The following is a 21,260-nucleotide window of genomic DNA, read 5'->3' on the forward strand; positions in this document are numbered from 1 at the left end:
CTATGGCATACAACTATCTACTGGGGCTTTGGGGGCAAAAAATAAAATAAATAAAATCTTTAAAAAAAAAAAAAAAACAGTCGTTTTGAAACAAGCACTTAAAGAACAATCTTATACATTCCAATGTATTCCATTCCTTATTCATAATCCATGTATACTTTCCTAAGAGAATTTCATTTTTTTGTTGTTGTTTAATCAGTGCAGTTTTTTTTAAAAAGATGAGTCTGGATTTTTTTCTTTCAAAGAACTATTTCTAAGCTTAAACATGTCTATTATTTTTGATTCTATTTTCTAATTTGTTAATTTCTGATTTTATCTTTGTCATTTCTCTCCTGCTTTCCTTGCATTTGTTTTGGTGTGGTATTTCTAATTGATCTGATACTAACGGTATAACCCTCTTTTTTTGTTTACTTGATAAATATTTCTTGTCCTTTAACTTTTAAACAGTCTCTGTCCTTTGTTTTAGGTATGATCAAAGCATTGTAAACACTGGCTGTGGGTTTTGTCTAATTGATCAAATTCGAGACTTGTATTATGGGATTTCAGTCCATTTGCATTTATTATCAATGGTGTTAAGCTTGGCATTATATTGTCATCTTGATTTTTTGCTTTCTTTTTTAATGTGTTTACTTAAACATTTTCTTTGTTTTCTCCATTTAAGAAAAAGAAATATACTTAGTTTCTTTTCCTTCAACTGTTCAAATATTGAGTGTATTTGAATTACAATAGTGACTACCTTCCATTTTTAAATATCTTAATCTATATTTCTCTAATTATCAATGTAAATAATATAATCACATCTATTAATTTGCACATATGTTATAGGAAAAAATTAGCTTTCTATTTCAAATTACTTGCTGATGTTGTATAATTGAACATCTAGAAAATGTTGATTATTTGTTTTAACTTATCTTCTTTTAATAATTAAAATAGAAAATTATAATCATTATAATTGTAGATGCTAAAAATAAACATTAATTAATATAAATCAACAGATCTGACCAAAATTACAATATAACAGAATGGAAGGATGGAGGGAGGAGAACAAGGCATGTTTGTTATAGGCAAAATGGAATCATGGGGAAAGAGATCTAAATCCACATCTTCTTTATGAAAAGTCAGTAGATAATTCCTGAAAAAATGAAGTAGAAGTAGCAATGTAAGAATACTATTTAGAGATGTGGATGCAAATCCCAGAAAAATCAACTTAACAGTATAAAGGAGTGGGGCATGGGGAAAGAGAGAAAGAACTCCTACATTTCATGACAAGAACTCGTAGGACCATTTCATTCCTTAAATTATATGCATGTAAGACTTTATTTTTAAATATAAAAATTAAATGAAAAAAATAAATATATTGCACAGGTTGTTATAGTACAAAGACACCAAACTGGTATTGTCTTCACTATATTCTCTTTTAGAGAGTCTATATGTTTGCTCTATTATTAGCTATATAAAACAAATGCTTTCTAAAATTTCTTTCTACTTTTTTGTAATAAAATTTTGTTTTAAGAATACTCCTTATCTCCATCTTGAGTACTGTGTTCACTTTTTTAACACTGACAAATATTTCATAAGCATCATATTGTGTTTATTTGTTTACTTTCTGTTTACTCATTTTTGAGCAGAAGTCTCTCCATGGCTAGAATTAGACCAGAGGCAGTGGCGACTGGCTCTCTTTGATTGCCCTCATTTTCTACTTTGTTGGTATAGCATTCTCTCAATAGATGTTAAGCCAAAATTTTGGCCAATATAAATTGATATCATTATTTCAATAATTTGGCAGTCTTTTGGGAAGAGGCAAGAACATAGGCTCTGGGTATTCCTAGCATTGGAACTTCATTTCCACACTCTTTCTTCTCTAGTGAAGATGCCTTATTGGAAGGCAAATTTCTCCCGGTTTGTTTCAATTTCTATGCTTTGTACAGTATCAGTTGTGCTTCTGACTGGCTCTTTTCCTGATGCCGTTACCCACCTTGTTAGAAACAAACCTCCATCTGCTGCTGACTATCTGCTTGTGCTGTTCAGTGTGAAAAACTCAGGCTTACTACTAGCTCTTTCATGATGTTCATATATAAAGGGACTCCCCAACTTTACCTCCAGACCTCACTTTTGTTGAGTCATGCCTGACTTTCCTGTATTTTTTCAAAGCAGGAATAGTAAAGAGGAGCTGCTAATTAATCCTCATAGACTTCTTTGATCAAGGAGGATCTGAATTCTCTCTAAGAACAGAAATCATTTATTTAATTGTATACAGGGGTCCAAAAGTCACTGTTAATGTGTTACAGAGCAAAAATTTATTACAATATCACAACTCAAAACACTTCCTCAACCCCAGTTCTCCCCCGGCTTCTCAGAGGCAAAGATTCTTACATTGGGGTCATGCAAAATCTGAGTGAGGGGTCAAGTGAAGAGAAAATGAAACAACAAAAACAAAAAGATAAAGTTGATTTATCTCTTTAAGAGAAGAAAATTTGGATAGAGAGTCAGAAAAGAGCACATGACGTGTTAGGGAAGTTTCTGGGTCTGGGATTTGAGAGTGTGGAAGAGAGTTTTGAGGAACGACTAGCATCACTGGGAAGGACATAAAGAGCGGCCCTCATGAGGAGGAGAGATTTTATAGTAATAATTTTAATGGGCTGAATGGTGTCCCCAAATAGACATGAACATGTCCTGATCCCTGAAACCTGTGACTGTTACTGATTTGTGATTAAATTAAGGATTTTGATATGAAGAGACTACCCTGGATTGTCCGGGTGGACCCTAAATGCCATCACTAGTGTCATCAGAAAATAGCAGGGGGAGATTAGATGGAAACACAGGAGAAAGCAGTATGAAGATGGAGGCAGAGACTGGAGTTATGCCACCACGAGCCAAGGAACACCTGCAGCCACCAGAAGCTAGAAGAGGCAAGGAACAGATTCTCTTCTAGAGCCTCCAGAGGGATAGGGGCCTTACTGACACCTTGATTCCAGACTTCTAGCCTCAAGAACTGTAAGAGAATAAATTTCTGTTGTTTTAAGCTACCCAGTGTGTGGTAATTTGATAAGGCAGCCCCAGGAAATTAATACAATAATGCATTCCTCCCTAGACAATTCTCATGGGACTCGGTAAGAATCTGAAGTATTTTTAATTATATTTTAGCTACCAAGCCATATTTCTTTAAATATTGTTTAGGGATGGGGCCACACACAGTGATCAAGTCAGGGTACAGAGTGACAACTAAGATTAACCAAGTGTTACCCATGTGCGGGCACTTCACAAACATTAATTCTTTTCCTCACAAAAGAAGAATGTGATGCTTAAAGAGTTTGAGCAGTTTACACAAGAGCACAAAACAAGTGGTCAATGGTAGAGCTGGGATTAAAACCAAGGTCTTCTGAATTTGAATCCCACGGTCTTAGTGGCTAAAAGGCATTACACTCCTTTTCATTTCAATTTGCAGCTGAAAGAGTAGTTAGATGCTTCTGTGCCTGTCCCTTTCTGACGCAAATGTTCTCTTCCCTTTTATCAAAGAAATTGAAATGACGTCTTAGTTTATATCAAGTCACACACTGATAGTGTATCAGCACAACTTTGGGGAAACACACATGTCTTTGACACCTGGGGATCTCTACTGTTGGTATTAGAGGTACCCAGTTAAAGACTGTGGTGTCCAACCACTTGCTGTTCACTGTTGGAGAAGCATCTGCCTCTCCTCTAGACCAGTTAACTCTGAAATAAAGGAATTATTCTAGTCTTTCTATGACCACCTATTCTGGTTCTTCTCTGACCATCTCTCAAAAGCTATGTTTTTTCCCTCCACAATACTTACGTAATCATTTTTAGGATAACTACTACCTAAACCAAAACATTTTTGAAACTAAAAGAGTGCTCTGTTGATACTTATACAAGGACAAAATACTCAAAACAGATCGTCCTGGGCAAACTGGCATGTATGATCACTCTAGTTATTTATTATTTATGGGTTGAATATTTCAATTCTGTCTTTCATTAGGGACTGTTTAGTCCTAGAGAACAGGGACCCAATTTATTTTTGCTCATCATTTTATCCCCAATGCCTAGTACAGTGTCTGGCACTCAGCGACTACCCAATATATACTTGATGAGTGAGTAAATCAACTTTGATAATGTAAGTTAGAGAGTTATTTTACACGGTGGTGAGAGGCATGGCAGGTATTCTTATAGTATAGGCTAAAATTCTTTGAGATTCACAAGTAACTACCTTGAAAAATATTGGAATTACAAAATGATTTAAACTGTTGAAAATAACCTAAACCAAGAAAAAGTGAACACATCCAAATCAGATTAGCACCAATTCACGGGGGGCTATTTTAACATAGTGAGGTAGGTATTTCCTTGCTTGGGCACAGCACAGCCACAAGCACTTGTTATGGCAGGTCAGACTTTCATCTCATCCAATTTGACCTTGTTCCTAGAGCCACAGGCTGAGTCACCTCTAATATGTAGTCCAATTTATTACAGCACTGTACACTGAGAACACCGTAGCGCGGAATTTCATAAAACATTAAAACACATTTTTCACTTTTACGAAAAAATATTACTGAAGTGTTTAGAAGATCATGGAAATTATCTATAATCTATGATCTTGCTAAAAGAGCTAAAGCTATTGCATGATTCCTAGTAAATTGGTACATAATTTTAAGACCCTTGTTTGTAAAAAGCCAGTATTTCCGTAGAACTCTCACCGTGCTACCTTGTCATCTTCAGAAGGACTTATTCCAGTTGTTGTTGTTCTTTGATATAAACAGTTGATAGCCAAGTTTTATTTCAGGAAAGAATGACTCTAAAGGCCCTTACCAAACTATGACTGAGAAGCAGAAATAGGTTGAATTTGTTTCTTATTAACTAACTTGCAAATTTTACACTTTTGAACTTGTCTGAGCTACTTGAAAGCGTAACAGGCGATGTAAAGATTGTCCTGACTGTAGGCTTGTAATTAGGCCATTAATAAGAACTAAGTGCCAGTGTGCACTTTTCCTGAGAAAATATGATAAGGGTGGCACAGAAAATCTGGCATCCTTATAGTCCCATTATCAGGTCCAGAAAAATCTTAGCTGAATTGAAGCAGAAAAACAATTTACCACATCACCAGTTGAAACAGGATGTTCCAGCTCATCCAAAGTCTACTTACTGTGCATTTGACTGTCTCCTCCAAGAGGCTTAGAAATCATTCACGGTCAGATAACTAGTTACCCAAAGATAGACTGACAAGCACAATGTGGGCAAGGTAGATGCTTGTACTGATTTAGTTCCAGCCTATCATGGTTGGGCTGCTCAATCTCTAAGGGAATAAAAAGATAAGGGATAAGCTATTTGGACCAAAACTTAGTTTATGTTTTAGAAGAGAGAGTATCCAAGCCATGAAAAATCCTAATTAAATAGAGGACGCTCTCTCTACATACGTCTCACTCTCTCAAAATCTCTTTGACAGTTTTGAAGAGGAAATCTTTTCTCCCAAAAATCAATATGTTAAAGGATCTGTGGGCACACACCCCTTGGATATTGTTCATTAGAAGTATCTGTCCATGATTTTATGAATTTCAAAACATTTTATATCTGTCTTGGATAATGTACCTAATCCTAACAGAACTGAAAGAATGTTAGAGAGATTAAATGTTGAAACAATAGGAAGTAGCATCAAAACACTTGGTCTTTACTTGAAAGGCTTTTGGAAGAGGTTGATCAAGGGAAAGATATTCAAATATGGAAATCAATCCAGCTGTCAGGAGAGTTTCACCCTTGTCCTTTAGAAAAGGTTAATAAGAATTTATTATTAATGGGCCTGAGCTTATGGTTCCAAATGAAATGTGAGTAATGGTGGTAAGCCAGGTACATCATTTGAGAAGTAAAGTAACGGTATGAGGTTATTTCCAGGGCAGTAAATGACTATTACCTCATCCTAGTGCAGCACAGAACTGGGAAACACTTTCCTTACTAGATGTAAGACAGTCAAACCATAATTTCTCAAAGATGGCCCTGAAGCACTCAGCTTCTTTGCATTACCAGTGGGCATCTAGACTCCTGGAGAGCAATAGACCAGCATCTAAGCCCCTCCCATGGTATGGCCACTTTGATGTGCCATGGCCAGACGATGGGTAAAATTTTACAATCTGTTCTTATTCCAAACAATTCAGCTTATTTTTGCTCACAAATTATATTTTTCTGAATACTCTATATAACACACATATGGATTTCTAGAATAAAAAGAATATATTGTGCTGATGTCTAATCTTCTATTACTCTATTCCAGTCCAAATCACATACCTTTAAAACCACATTATCCTAGTGTCATCATATATTATGTAAGATTCTGTACTACTTAAGTTATATACCTGTTATATTGCTATTCATCACTTTTTTGGAGAGTAATCAATATGATGGGTGATATAAGTGATTTAGATGAAGGATTTGCCGATGAATATGAATTTCATCTCTTCTTTCTTCCCCTGACTACACTTTTGTAGAGTTATTCATCACCATTGAAACAGAAGGCTGTAACATTCCAGGAGGGACACAAAGAGACTCTGGAAGTTACAAATTAAATAGCGAGCTCTTACAAACTTTTAAGCATCCTCTACTTAGAGAATTAACATCTACTAATATTAAGTTATATCCTTCCCCGCTGAGCTCCTTTACTACTAAGGGGAAGTCATATTTAGAAAATAGCTTTTCCCAAATTAAAAATAAAACCTTCTCCTTAGGACAGAAAGCATGAGTGATTAATCTATTTTAACTAGCTTCTTCAGAAAGTCAGTAAAGGATGAAAGTACTGATGTAAAGAAAACTGGCTTTAAGTAGCAGTACAGATCTTTATTTGAAGCACACAGCAGCTTCCCAAAATAGATATGTAAATTTTAAAATATTATTTTTTCATTGTGTATGAAATTATAGGGTAAGGTTTCATTTTAGATTAGTCAGAAAGTCAAGGGAGTATAAATAAGTCTAATTTCCACACCCATGTCAAATCAGTTGATAGGAGGGTCTGAAGTGTTGACTTCCCAAGATCTGTAAAGCAACAATGTTAACTGCCCGCTGCGGTCTGTAAACAGGACCTCCAAAGTCACAACGATTTGATAAGACACGGCCTCTCCATGCCGTACTGCTGCCCCACTCAGCACTATATTGCCTAAAAGATCTATTCTAAGAAAAAGAATATCATTAGAATAATTGTCCAACTTCTCCAAAAGGACTATCAAAGCTTGCATTTCGTGGAGCCTTACTTCCTTGTTTGTTTCAGTCATAACATGGCAAGAAGTCCAAGACTTCCAGCTCATCCCTCATTCACAAATAGACCTCAACACTGTCCAATCTGATCCATTTTCTGCCCTTCCCTAGTTTTCAAACTCTATCACTGGGCTACAATGTATTCTCAACCTTTTCCCTAAATTTCCCTCCACCTTTTTTTTTTTTTGTGAGGAAGATCAGCCTTGTGCTAATACCTGCCAATCCTCCTCTTTTTTTGCTGAGGAAGACTGGCCCTGGGCTAACATCTTTGCCCATCTTCCTCCACTTTATACGGGACGCTGCCACAGCATGGCTTGCCAAGTGGTGCGTTGGGTGCCCGCCAGGCATCCAAACCAGCGAACCTCGGGCTGCTGCAACAGAGCGCGCACACTTACCCGCTTGCGCCACCAGGCCGGCCCTTCCCTTCACCTTCTTAGAATCAAACCTGGCTATCCATGAAACATCTATTTGTCCTTCAGCAAATAAGACTTTGAGACTTTTTTTTTCTTCCACACTCTCACATTATAGCACTTGGAAGTGTCCTCCTTATTCCTCTTCTTCTTTCTGATAATTGGCATTTTATTCTTCCTTAAAAGCTCTAGCTTCCTTGAAGGGCTTTCCACCAACCTCCTCCCCACTAGTCTTCCTTGTTGCACTCCTATACTGATCTCTGGTCACTAACTCTCATTTTTTGAAAATTTTAGCACCTGGATTACACTCTTACTCTGCCTGTTGTCATCCATATAAGATTACCCAGCCAACTCTTTACCTCTGGCAGACTAAAACTCTAGCCCAACTCAGCCAACATTTATCATCAACAAGTGCACTACTAGCAAAATATCAATTTCTAGCATCCCACTTTCTGAACAAAATCTCCTATCTTTCTAGTTTACTTACTTTAGTACCCTCACATGCATCTTCATCCCCACCGACACCTCCAATCCATTGACAATCCTCACTTCTGTCAATACTTTATTGCTGCTGTGACAAATTACAACAAATTTAGTGGCTTAAAATAACACCCATTTATTACCTCAGTTTCTGTAGGTCAGAAATCTGGGCACAGTGTGGCTCAGCTTGTTCTCTGCTTTGAGTCACATGAGGCCCAAAGCAAGGTGTTGGCAGAGCTGCCTTCCTTTCTGAAGGTGCCGGGGAAGATTCCGCTTGCAGGCTCATTCACGTTGCTGTAGAATTCAGTTCCAAGCAGTTCTAAGACTTAGGTCCCCATTTCCTTCCTGGCTGTTAGAAGGGGTTATTCTCAGCTTCCAGAGGCCACCCACATTCCTTGGCTTATGGTCCACGCACTCCATCTCCAAAGCCAGCAACAGCAGGTCGAATCCTTCTCACGCTTCAAAGCTCTTCTTTTATTTCATTTCATTTCATTTTATTTATTTATTTTTTTGTGAGGAAGATCAGCCCTGAGCTAACATCCATGCCAATCCTCCTCTTTTTGCTGAGGAAGACTGGCTCTGGGCTAACATCCGTGCCCATCTTCCTCCACTTTATGTGGGATGCCGCCACAGCATGGTTTGACAAGTGGTGTGTCCGCGTGCGCTGGGGATCCGAACAGGGCGGCCAGCAGCACAGCGCGCACACTTAACCACTATGCCACAGGGTGGGCCCGTCTTCAAATCTCTTTGACTTCCCCTCTGCTTCACCTCTCCTCTGCTTCCAGCCAGAGAAGGTTCTCCACTTTTAAGGGATTATGTGATAGGATTGGAGCCACCCAGATAATCCAGGAAGGTCTTTGCCTCTCAAGGTCTATAATCATAATTGTATCTGCAACGTCCCTTTTGCTACATAACATTTCCACAGATTCGGGGGATTAGGGTGTGGATGTCCTTGAGAGGCCATTATTATGCCTTCCACACCACTTTTTACCACACATAATCCCCCTCATCTCCTCCCCTTTCCCTCCTTACATGTTTTAGATTTCATGAAACATCACTGCAGCCCCCTCTTTTGTAAAATTCCTTCATCACTTTATCCCTTTCCCTCTATCTTATTCACCTAGAAAAATCCTAATTCTGGCTAAGCCCAACTTTACTCCAATTCTACACCTCTCTCCAACAAGCTGAACATGGCTGGAGAAAGACACACCAGAATTAACAGTGTATATCTCATTCTAGTCCAACTCTGCCAGTCACCCTCTATGTATTAGTCCTAAATTCAGTTTTTCACTCTTCAAGATAACTATTTCACATCTTTTCCACTCTCCTCAAACTTCAAACACACTTCTCCTCAATTCGTTCTCAGCAGATGACCTTGTTTCTAATTTCACTGAAAAAAAGAGGGAACTACTCCCAAATTCCCATCACCACATTTAATCTATAACCAATGTGTTTTACTTCCATTACAGTTGATGAATTTTCTCTTCTCCTTCCCTTCTTTAATCTAAGGCCACTAGTATACGGGATCAAATACTCAGTTACTTTTCAAGGAGATAGCTCACACAATTATCAATCCTTTTCCCACATCATAAATTTCCCTATTCTTCTGTATCATACCAGTCAGAATACAAGCATGGTGTATTATCTCCCATCTTAATACCTTCCATTAATCCCTCCATTTTTTTGCTCCCATTTGTAGAAAAATTTATTAAAAGACTTTTCTGTATCTCCTCTCTCTTCTTCCTCAAATCTTAATTCACTGTAATCAGGCTGTTTTCCCTTTTCTTTCCTTAAAATCACTCTTTTCTTCATCACCAGTGACCTCCATCTTATTAAATCCAATGATCAGTTCTCTGTTCTCACCATATCCAACCTCTTGGCAGCAACTGACATTGTGGACCATTTTCTCCTTCTTGCAACACTTTCTTCATTTGGCTTCCAGGACACCACTTTCCACAGTTTTCCTTGTATACTACACTTACCAGTCCTCTTTAATCCCATGGTGTGGATCCTTCCGTTCTTCTCAACCTCTAACTATTGAGTGGCACACAGCTTAGCAGTCCTGGATCCTCTTCTCTACTATCTGTAAACTAATTCTCTAATTAATTTCATTCAATCTCATGATTTTAAATAACATCTATGTGATGACTTGCAAACCTCCAGCTCTATAATTTCCTTAATTGAATATTCAATTACCTCTTCTCCTTTCTACATAATTGGCATTTCAAAATGCTAAAACTGGCCTAACAAAACCAACACCAAACTCTTGACTTTATCCCCTGTGACAGAGGCAACTAGCCGCTTCCATGTATCTATTATCTCTTTTTCGTTAGTAAAAGATCCCCTAAGTTTCATCAGGGCATATGAATACCTATTTCAAGACTATATTTCTCAGCCTTCCTTGCAGTTTGATGTGGTCATATTACTAAGGTCAGGCTAATGGAATGTAAGTAGAAATATCATATAAAACTTCTGGAAAGCACCATATGCAACTTCTGGAAATTGTCCTTAGAGGGAGGGAGGACACCATCCTTGCCACTGGCCATGCCAACACTCAAAAGATAGCACATTTCACCCTAGCTGGAAACTTTATTACTGGATTATACTGCCACATGGAAAGGCAGTTATGCCTGAACATGGCCTCTTGACTTGAACAGCCAAACTTTACTTGACATGGTCAGAGAGGAGTTGACTAGTTTTCCATTCAATTATCCCCCTTTCCTCCCCTTAATCATCAATAATCCATTACCCTGGGTCAAATATAAAGTACTTTCTATTAAAAAAAATTCTAAAATCAGGATTTTAAGCAAAAGTATAACCATAATCCCACTCTTAGTTTAGTGCCCCCACTCCATCTTCTGTCAGTCTATCACTCTGTAAACATCTCAGAGAGTTCACTGAGTGCAAAGCAGTGGTTTGAGTAGAGCAGTCCCTTACTTCAGTGACTTTCCTGGAGTAGCTAAGCAAGGAATGAAACCCATCAAACCTGAGAGTTACAAGGACATACATGTACGCCATCCATCTGTGGACTTAGTCCTGAGGTAAGAGACTAAAGAGTTCCCAGATGCTCAAAGAAGCTGTCACACACATTACTGTCACATATGTCTACAAATTGAGCATTCCACTGTAACTCTTCCACATCTCTGAGGCGTAGCTGTAAACTGGATGTCTCTCTTTATGGACCATATAAATGAAGGCTATAACTGACCATGTGGGCTTTTTCTGGTAGACACTTGAGCAGTAGTATGGAATTCTACATGTGCATTTCTGTGTGCTAATTTGATTCTTCCCTTTATTATTTTGCCATGCCCTTTTATTGTTGCTCATTCCCTCGATTACTTATTACATCCTTTTGTATTGACTGTATTTCTGTGGACCACCTAAAATTCTTTGTGGAATAGGACTGAAACAATTATGTAAATAAAATAAAAATCTGTTTGGAATGGGTTAACATGGCTTCCAAAGTACTCAGCAGGCAGTGGGGGTGCGGATTCAGCGCTGACAACCTATTTTTAGTTGACTGCTTGGCTCTTCTTTACCACACAAGTAAGATTCTAATTTCAGGAATGCTCCCCTTTGCTTAAATTTAATTGACTATACATTGTCATCCTTTTATACTAATCTCTGCTTTTTAAATGTGTTTTAAGATGGCTGACTGATTTCACCATTGAGATAGAGACCTGCTATCTGGAATAGGCTCTTCATAAGCCAATCACTTCTGGACTTTTCAGGCCATCAATAGTCATTTTCTCAGATAGAAAAGCAAACAAGCCTTAAGAGAGCCTTTCATAAGATAGGTTGAAATTATTCAGAACAGATGAGGTTCAGTGGGAACAAGACCAGCATAACCAGAGAAACCTGAAAGGGTGATGTGGGGAATCAGCTGGGAGGATATGAAGTGACACTGTTGTGTTATCTGTTGCATAAATAATCAAAATTATCAAAAAGAAACTGTGCAATAAATGTTAGCATTCTGTTTCCTTTATATGTTAAGTTATTGTGGAGAGGAGACATTTTGAATATTCAAGGGTGACTTTTAAACATTATTTGAATGCAAAGAAAATTGAGCAAATGCAAGGACTGCCTGTGTCTCCTTTTCCCTCAAACCTAATGTTATCAAGAAGAAAAGACAAAAAAAAAAACTGTTATCCATCATTCTTTTCCTTTCATCTTTATATGATTATCTAGTCACAATTCCACACATTTCAAAGATTATGTATTAGCATTTTTACACCTTTCAGATATTAGAAAGTCAAGCATGGGATCTACATTTTGTACACACAATGTTAACTGATATGGGAGAGCAGTACAATCATGACCTCATTCATATGGTAATTTTTTACATGATACAGTCTTTCCAGGGCAGCTCAAAATCTAGTAACTCAAAATAATTATGCAATGAAAATACAGCTTCAAGTACATTATTGATTTCAAAAACAGAAAGCAGGATCTCTGAATGAACTTAATGCCTTAGGTAGGTGATTAAAAAAGATTAACTCTTTAAGTGAAATTTCTCTGCCTGTCATAAACAGCAATTCAATTCATGTGGTAGTTTGGTATTATGTCAACTTGGCTAAGCTGAACTACATGTCCCAGAATTCCCTGTCCTATATGTTTCCTATTAGGGTAGGCCACAGAGATTCTTCTGGGAGATTTGGATGGCCCAAGTGAAGAGCAGCCATTTTGCAGCTCATCCACATTATTGCTGATTGGCTGATTAATCTAGTTGGTGTGAGGCAACAGCTAAGCCTGCAAATGCTCCACTTCCCCTGAATCCTCGTTTAGCTTCTCTAACTCCTAAGTCACGTGTGTGTGTTTAGCTCCTTGACAAAGGGCCCCAGCTTCTGCAGGACCTCCACTACCAAAGTCAGAGACAACGAGAACTGACGCATGTTTCTGTCCCTCCTCATAGACTCCAGCTCAGGCTTGCAGGTTTTAGCTGACTCTTGATCTCTACCATTTTATATCCATCTTCCCCCACAACTGCCTGCCTTGTGACTTTGAGCTCCAGGATCAGACAGTAAAACAAAGACCTTAAAGAAATTGCTTAACCAGCTCTAAAAATTGTGTAGCGTCAAATCCCTATAACAAACACAAATCCCTTCATACGTAAGTATATACATCTCTTAGTGTTTCTATTTCTCTAACTGAGCCCTCACTGATAAATCACAATCTCCACCATATATATATACGTCACTTAACACACCTTTATATATATGTATATGTCATTTAACACAATGATTCTCTAATTCCATAGCCCACTATATATGGGTCAGCTAGCTTGGAAAGAGGGTAACAACCTCATTTATTTTCAGATGCAAAGAACAAATGCAACTACTCTGTGGTTCTGAAATACTTGATGGCCTCATTTTCTCCTTTTAAACCTGGCACAGTTCCAATCCAAATGTTTTGGGGACCATTAAACTTTCATCAACTCCCTCCATAATTCTGGACTGTAAACACTTCCTCAATTTGGGATTCTCTGTCCTTCTGTCTTGGCCTCATAGAGATCTCACCAGCACAGCTCCATCATTCCTCCACAGGAAGAAGGGAAATTTGTGCAGATTATCCGTGCAATAAGAAATTTCATGTTTTAGGACGAAATATATAAATATTCATAAAGCTATACACGTAAGATTTGTCCACTTTGTTGTATCAAAATTATATCTCAGTTTGAAAAAAAGGAAACCTATGTTTTATGTTCCAGTAATCGCCACAGCACGTATTTTAAGCGAGTTCCCTGGATGAACAGTGTCAGGACCAAGGGGCCAAGATCACAGTTTTGCATAAATTAGGTCTACCAGTATGTTTGCTCATTATGAATGGTATGAAGAAAATAACCATATCATCTTTTTCCAAAAAATCATGACTGTGTTGGCTTCTTTTAAAATCAATATGTGTTCATTGAAAAAAGAATAAATTCAAGCAACTCAGGAAATTTTTTAAAAGGAAAAAATGCCACCACATAGCAATAATAATCAACAACTTGAGAAACTTCATTCTGGATATCTCTCAATGTGTGTGTGTGAGTATATATATACATATCAACAAATGTTAATTATTATTTTGTAAAGACAAATATTTTATTCTATAAGACTTTAACAGAGGAAAAAGAAACCAAAGAAATGGCTAATGGATGTTTCTTTAATAGTAGTTCCTAAACTTCTCTATAACCAAGAAGAAAATTGTTAAAAGATATCGATATTTGGAGTTATTTTTGGATATATTTCTTTTTAGACAGTATTGCTGATAGCTTGTTAACAAAAAAAGGGGTGTGAAGATAAGCACTGATATTATTACATGTTAGTTATACTATTGTATTAAAATTATTTATTTATCTTATTTTTATTTTTATGTTGTTTTACATTATTACATTATTTTTCTTATTTTGTCAAGATTTATAAGATTTTTTTCTGTTATGTATTCATAATTCCCCCAGTTAAATGTGGTTCATATCAGAGTGGATTCAATGGTCATGACCAGTCATTCTACTGGTACTTTTTCATTCCTGAGTTCTTTATTTGGATTGGTCTCTCGATAAGTTGAATTTCAGCTTTTCATTTATTCTAGAATAATTTGGTGATTCTATATTCCCTGAGCTCTTCCATGCTTGAAATGCTTTTCTATTGCTTTAATTCCAAAATATACTTAGCTGAATATAAATAATATTCTTTGCTCACAGTTCTCCTTCTCTAGAAATCTTTAGATGTTGTTCCATTGTCTTTTGACGTTGACTGGAGAAGACTGAAAGCAGCTATTATACAGGGAAATTTTCCTTTACAATTGTGCCTCCTTTTTCTGGCTCATTTGTTGACTTCTCTACATCAGGAATACCAATTATCCTTATATTTTATCTTCTTTGCCTGTCCTTCATATCTGTCTCTATCCTTGCTTTGGTACGGGTTTTATTCCTTCTCCTTTCGCTATGATCATCTTTCCTCTATGTCAATGATTGCATCTTAGCTATTTACTCTATTTTGCGTGTGTGTGTGTGTGTGTGTGTGTGTGAGAGGAAGATCAGCCCTGTGCTAACATCTGCCAATCCTCCTCTTTTTTTTTTTTTTTTTTTGCTGAGGAAGACTGGCCCTGGGCTAACATCTGTGCCCATCTTCCTCCACTTTATATGGGATGCCACCACAGCATGGCTTGCCAAGCAGTGCATCGGTGCACTCCCGGGATCCGAACTGGTGAACCCTGGGCCGCCGCAGTGGAGCACGCGCATTCAACTGCTTGCACCACCGGGCCGGCCCCTATTTACTCTATTTTTGTTATTTCTAATTTATTTGTCAGATCTGTAATGGAGTTTGCTGTTGATGTACTAATTTTATTTCTCTTATTCTTCGAACTCACTCTGCTTCTCAATCTATTGTTTAACACCGTGTTCTTGTTTTACAGAATTTATATGTGTATCTTTGGAACTTTTCTTTTGTTCCTTGAGTTTTCTTATAGATTGGGTTATTTGATGTGATAGCGATGTCTTTCTCTCTTTTTTTAATCTTTTTATGATAGTGTGTTTGCATAGTCTTCCTATATCAATGCTTCAATCAACATGACTGACTTTGCAGCTCCCAAGAAGAGATGGAATCTATTTCCTCACCCCTTAACTTCAGACAGGACTTGTGGCTTTGGGGGCCAAAGGAATATGCTACATTTGTTCGAAGACTAGGCCTCAAGAAACTTTATATACTTCTGCTACCTCTCTTCAACCTCTGTCCAGCTATAATGTGAACAAGACTGGGCTAGTTTGCTGGTGGATGAGAGACCACATGCAGTTGAGATGAGCAGCCCCAGCCGAGCCATCTTAGACCAGTCAGCCTCCAGATGATCTGGTAGCTGACAACAGACTCATGACTCAGCCCAGCTGAAATCAGAACAACTGCCTAGCTAAGCGCCAGCCAATTTGCAACCTCCAGAATTGTGAATTCAAGAAATTCTTATTTTAAGCCACTAAGTTATGGTGGTTTGTTATAAAACAAAATATAACTGATATATTCTCCATATCCTGCTGAGACTTGAACACTGGCATCTTTATTCAGAACTCCTGCTTTCTCTAACATAATGTGAGTGAATTCTCTTGTACACTTTCTTCTTTACCTGGGACAATTGGTCCCTTCTATACTCCATGTTTTCACCTCCCTCCCATTTTTGTAGGCTTTTGTAGGTGTGCTGGCTACTACTTCTTTTCTATTTTGCTGAAGCTTGAGGGCATGTGTTATTGCTCAAAGGGCACAATCTGCTCACTGCAAGATAAAAGCCAATCCATCAAGAGGCAAGATGGCAGTAGAGAAAGGACTTTTATTAAACAATGAGCTAGCTGATCAGAAAATGGTGGACTAGCGTTCTAAAGAACCATCTTAAAGGGGTACAGAATCTTAAGGCAGTTACATAGGGTTAGTGGGCTATAGAGGGTCAGGAATGTTGACATTCTGGCATTGCAGACTGGGAGTCACCCCACCAGATCTTTTAGCTGTCATTGATGATGGATACCAGAATAGAATCTCTGTCCAGGGGTCGTTACATTCCTAAGGAACTCAAAAGAACAAAGTTATCATCTCATCGCAGCTGGGAGGTACATACACAAGCAGGGGCAATAAATCTACAGAGCATGTATATTTCCTGGAGGGTGCATACAGCTGGGTTAGTTAATCAGAGGTCATTAAAGTTACAATATAGCTTCTTTTCTATAATACGGCTTCCCTTATGCCAACCTTGTGTTGAGCCAGTGTCACATGGAGATGGGACAGCATACAGTTTAGACGATATTCAGCATGTGCTGGGTTTCTGGACTTGTTTCATTCTTCTGAGATGCCATAAATGTTTCATATCCAGGCCCACTCACATCTTGAGGGCCTTATCTCACTCTCATGGGCTTTAGCTTGTTCTCCCAACACTAAGACCTTTTGGACCTGCTAATGAACACTGATTTTTCAGAGGTCTATAGGGATGTCTACTTAGTTTTTTTTTTTACTTCCAAATGTTTTTCCCTGCCTTTTCACCAGGTTACCTACTCACCTTAAAAGGCCATTTCTCTCCAAATTGGGTCATTAGTAAAATTTTTCAGAGTTTAATTATATATGTTTCTTTCTGCAATACAGAAAGCAGGTGTTAGGGATTAGGGGCTAAGCTATACCTCGCCAGAATTTTCTTTCTCCTTCCTTAGCTGCCACTTTTTAAATTTTATGGCCTGATGTTATACCTCTGTTCCTTAATTTTTGGCTACTTGGAATTTGGAGATTATTTTTCCCAACCAGTTTTTATTTATTTTTTAAGTATAAGGTTGAGAGAGATTTTACTTTGTTTTATCCATAAATTGTTCATATATGTATCACGTTACACAAGGTCATACACAGTAGCATCATATTTCTCTATTATTCTTCAGAGAAGTGAAACCCAGAAGTATAAAACTCTCCATAAGCCTGAAAAGGTGAATCTGTCATTTCAACTGTGTAGTTACTCCTGCCCTAAAGATTGTTACCACTTACAAGATTGTGGAAAAGGCTTGTGATTGCTAACTAGGTGACTGATAACACTTAAAACAAGTGTTCACAGTTGGAGAGCTCTAAAATCCACACAAAATTAGAGTGAACTGTTCCAGGAAGCCAGCTTGAGGCATAAGGGTTTCTTAAACCTGGCTGGGTCTTTTTCTTTGTTCTCCTAGCCAGAACCCTTCATGATGGATAACACGTTCTCTCAGGCCTAAAGCTTCCTGTGCTTCCTTTGTCCTCCTGCTTAAAAAGGCTTTACGTTGGAGAATCCCTCACATCCTGCCTTTTTAAATTTTTCTTCTCAAAGCTGGGCTTCTGGACACACTCACTTTCAGCTGAAGAGGTTTTTTATTTGCAGCTTATTTTGTGATTAAGTATATAGTAAATTCATGACCTCCTTTCCCCTCTCTGCTATGTAGTTTATTTAATTTAGCCTTTTGATATAAGACTGGTGTGAACCAGAAGAGGGCAGAAAAGGGTTAAAGAGTCCTGCTGGGCACCCTTGAGTTAGAATCTCCAAATGCTTGTGAAACCTTTGCAAATCAAGAGGAAAAAGACTTCAAATGGAACCCTGAAGAGAAACATCAAAAGCTCCCTCTTTTCTGTCTCTCCTTCAATGATTTTTTACTATTATGTTTTATAGGTTTCTACGGTATACAGATAGATAAAATTGGGAATAACTTTGGGAAAATATTATAGTGTAGATACAAAGTAATATATAAATCCTCTATGAAGTTTTCCTTTTTGAATCAGACCCGAGTTGTTACCGTGCCTGTTCTTGTGTTGTCTCACTTGGACAGCATACAGATTATGCTTAGGATCTTAGGGAAACTTTCCCAAAAGACAGGATAGGGTAACATTAAGAGTTAGGAGCCTGCGCCCCCATCCATGCATTATTTCTAAAAATCGATGTCACTGTTTACTATAACAATAGTAACTATCCTAAATAAAGGAACAAATATATTCCCATCATAATCATTGAAAAGAGAAAAAATATCAATGTGTCATAAATGAATTTTCCAATTATTCTTCTTTCTTCTTCAGTTTATTACTTGATTCAAAGGTAGGCATAGGAGATTTCAGTTGGTTTTGTATACTCAGTCTCCACCCTTTCTGTTTTTCTGTCGGGCCCCATTCTTACCCCTTCACACACAGTGTGGTCTACTGTCGTTCAGACGCCTCATTCTCTCCTGTCTAAGGGCTGGTAGGGACAAAATGCAAACCTGGACAATCAGACTCTCCTCCACCACAAACTGAGAATTTAAATCTTAAGTATAATGACATAAAGACTGAAATCAGGAGGCTTTCATCATCCCAAAGGTGAAATTATGAAGCATGTTTCACCGGGGCATTTTAAAAACTATTGATCCTATATGCACCCAACAGACCTTGGTTTAATTGGTCTGGAGTGTGGCCTGACCATCATGGTCTTGTAAAAGTTGCCCAGGTTATTGGGAAATTCAGGGAGAACTGAGAATCCTTGCTCTAGGTCATAAGACACCCAGCTATTTCCTGCTATCTTGATCCATGAAATGCCCTGATTCATATCTTTTAAAGCTTTTTCTTTAATACTGTGAACTACCTTATATTATTCTAATAAACATTGCCTACATTAGCCAAGTTTCTGTTACTTGGAACCAAAAAGTATTAATTGTTATAGTGCTGAAGATTGAGTATACGATGTTAACTTTTTGAAAAATATCTTCCTAATAACTCTTCCATCACTCTAAAGCTAAACTCCCCTCTACTATCCACAGGACCACCATGTATGGTTGCACAGAGTATTTACTGCCCAGGGCTCTGGGCCAAGGAGGGAGTGGGGACCATAATTTAGCTTACAGTCTTCTTGCCAAGCCATGTATACTGGCAAGGGACCACATCTGCCCAGAAGAAAAGATACTCTTTTTTAAAATTTATACAAAAGCACCATCTGCTTTCCAAGCCATAAGCCCATGGAACTAATCTGCCAAAGGGGGTGTCTTTTTCTGGTTTACACAAAGAAGACATATGGGTAGTGGCCCTGACTGTCCACTTTCTAACACGATCAATCAATTTTTTTCTCTTTTAAACTTCAACACTTAGACTACTTTATCCATTTAAAGACCCTGTCTCTCTCATTTGCAACATCTCCCTCATGACCACTTTTCTTCAAATAACTCTGAAGAGGCTACAAGACAACTTTTTACAATATTTACGTATTTATTTCAAGACTTGGTTATTAATCATCTTTATCTGTTTTCACCAGTGTCTAGAGAGGGTTCTGATTTGTATGAGGAAGGAAAGTGTCTCATTTGATCATAGCATTAGAAGTTGTGGAATCAGGAAGTAAATAGGTGAAGAATCATAATATCTATCTACTGATTTAAAGTAGTGGTGGTATGTTGGGTGTTATTCTCCACCCTAGGTGAAAAGGTTGACAAAGAAAAATGATGTATTGAGGGCTGGCCCAGTGGCATAGCGGTTAAGTTTGTGCGCTCCCCTTCAGCCGCCTGGGGTTCACAGGTTCCCATCCTGGGCACGGACTGACACACTGCTTGTCAAGCCATGCTGTGGCAAAGTCCCATATAAAGTAGAGGAAGATGGCCCAGATGTTAGCCCAGGGCCAATATTCCTCAGCAAAAAGAGGAGGATTGGCAACAGATGTTAGCTCAGGGCTAATCTTCCTCACACACACACAAAAAAAAACAAAACAAAAAAATGAGGTATTGATTTACTTGTCTAAAAATAAATTAAAACTTTTCACTGAATTCAGACAGTTTTTAAAATAAATAAAATTTATTAAAACTAAAAATTTTGACAAGATCCAGCATCCATTTATGATAAAAACTCTGAATAAAATGGGTATAGAAGGAAAGTACCTCAACATAATAAAGACCATATATGAGAAACCCACAGCTAATATCATCCTCAATGGTGAAAAACTGAAAGCTATCCCTCTAAGAACAGGAACCAGACAAGGATGCCCACTGTCACCACTCCTATTTAACATAGTACTGGAAGTCCTAGCCAGAGCAATCAGGCAAGAGAAAGAAATAAAAGGGATCCAAATTGGAAAGGAAGAAGTGAAACTGTCACTATTTGCAGATGACATGATTTTATATATAGAAAACCCTAAAGAATCCACCAGAAAACTTTTAGAAGTAATAAACGAATATGGTAAAGTTGCAGGATACAAAATCAACATACAAAAATCAGTCGCATTTCTGTACACTAACAACGAAGTAGCAGAAAGAGAAATTAAGAATACCATCCCATTTACAATTGCAACAAAAAGAATAAAATACCTAGGAATAAATTTAACCAAAGAGGTGAAAGATCTGTACACGAAAACTATAAAACATTTCTGAAAGAAATTGAAGAAGACACAAAGAAATGGAAAGATATTCCGTGCTCTTGGATTGGAAGAATTAACATAGTTAAGATGTCCATACTTCCTAAAGCCATCTATAGATTCAATGCAATCCCTATCAAAGTTCCAACAACATTTTTTACAGAAATAGAACAAAGAATCCTAAAATTCATATGGAACAACAAAAGACCCCGAATAGCTAAAGGAATCCTGAGAAAAAAGAACAAAGCTGGAGGTATCACACTCCCTGATATCAAAATATACTACAAAGCTATAGTAACCAAAACA

General features: G+C 37.7%; 1 long non-coding RNA gene across 1 annotated transcript in view; it reads right to left on the bottom strand.

Annotated features, from left to right (window-relative positions):
* The window catches only part of LOC147918192 (uncharacterized), a 183,987-nt gene that overhangs the window by 73,738 nt on the left and 88,989 nt on the right, over positions 1–21,260 (bottom strand). The gene's annotated exons all lie outside the window — the stretch shown is intronic.

This window comes from Ceratotherium simum, chromosome 1 (genome assembly GCF_057802395.1).
Source record: "Ceratotherium simum simum isolate JZ-2026a chromosome 1, ASM5780239v1, whole genome shotgun sequence".
Taxonomy (NCBI): Eukaryota; Metazoa; Chordata; class Mammalia; order Perissodactyla; family Rhinocerotidae; genus Ceratotherium; species Ceratotherium simum.